Raw genomic sequence first — 1,595 nt, forward strand, 5'->3', positions numbered from 1 at the left:
AAGAACAATTTCAATTAAATTAAAATAAAAAAATAAAAACAAATATTTATTCAACCTCTCACTTACACACTCACAATTCACAAAGCTTCACTCTCTCTTTTGTTCAACATCAAAATGTAACTTCAGCAACGATATAAAGGAAAAAAGCATTCAAATGAAGGACATGTATCTCACATGCATTTACTTTTTGAGTGGTGCGCTTGCAAAAATACATGTTACGCCTTATTTTCACACCTGCCAAATAAAGTTTATAATTTTTTTTGGTTAAACAAGACACATTTCGAACATGCAATCACTCACATACCAAGTGCAACTCGTTTGGGTGTTGTAGCTGTTTACTTTATTATTTAATTAATAATTAAATAAATTATTTTTATAAAAATTTATTTTTTGTATTATATTAGAGAAGAGATCAATATAGCAGTTTAAAAAATAAATTGTATAAATATTTAAGAGATAAATATGAAATACATACCTAAGTAATGTTTAGTTTGGTTATTAAATTTTTTTATTAAAACAAATCTTTATTTAATTACACGATAGAACATATATTCATATGTAAAATATAATATAATAACTCTATTTAGAGTACTTAAAAGTATAATTAAAATCAGAAAAAACATATTTTTTATCATACATAAATTATTTTTTAAAAAAATAAATTGTTAAAATTAATAACACAAGTTTAAAATAATAAAATCTAACTTTTTTACAAGTATTTTTTATAGTATTTTTATTCTTTTAATTTTTAATTTATTCGTACTTTATTATTTAATTATATTTTACATATAAATATATGTTCTATCACGTAATTAAATAAAGATATATTTTTTTAATAAAAAAATTTAATAACCAAATTAACTATTAATTATGTGGGTAAGAAATGATCCATGGCAAAAAGAGGCGCTGGCTATACTGGGAAGAGAGGTTGTGTGGGAGAGCAGTAGATGGCGATGACGTTGGCACTCCAACTATGGTTAAGATAAGGACCAATTACAATGTGACACATAATGAACATGTTATTTTAGAGGGGGTTGGGTAGCATTCCCCATATTTTAGATACATATATAAAAAGACACATCTAGAAAATATATCTATAAAGACACTTTTATTAAACACAACCATAAAAAAGACATTTTTATTAGACACATCCACGAAGACACTTCCATAAAACACAATTATAAATAAGAGTTGGCAGAAGTTGGCAGATATGCTGTTGGTAATACAATATTATTAAGTAATACCATTTTATTCTCCATTTTAAAATTAATTTACGAAGTTATACGTACATCCCAAAACAAATTAAAAAATGTTATTTAACTATTTTCTTTATTTAATACTAAATTTCACAATACTCATTATTCACATGCCACCACATCACGAAATTAAGAAATTTGAGCTTATGGTTAAACCACCAAATGAATTATGCCGTGATAAAATTAGGTGTTAAATAGCATTATGAAATTTCCACTTAGTTGAACCAAAAAGAAAAACACTACACCTCAGTTATAGCGATAGAGACCATTAAGTTATAAAGACATTGACACTTATCATTATTACACTTATTAAGGATATAAATATAAAACTTTTTGTAA

This window comes from Arachis ipaensis, chromosome B04 (assembly GCF_000816755.2).
Source record: "Arachis ipaensis cultivar K30076 chromosome B04, Araip1.1, whole genome shotgun sequence".
Classification (NCBI taxonomy): Eukaryota; Viridiplantae; Streptophyta; class Magnoliopsida; order Fabales; family Fabaceae; genus Arachis; species Arachis ipaensis.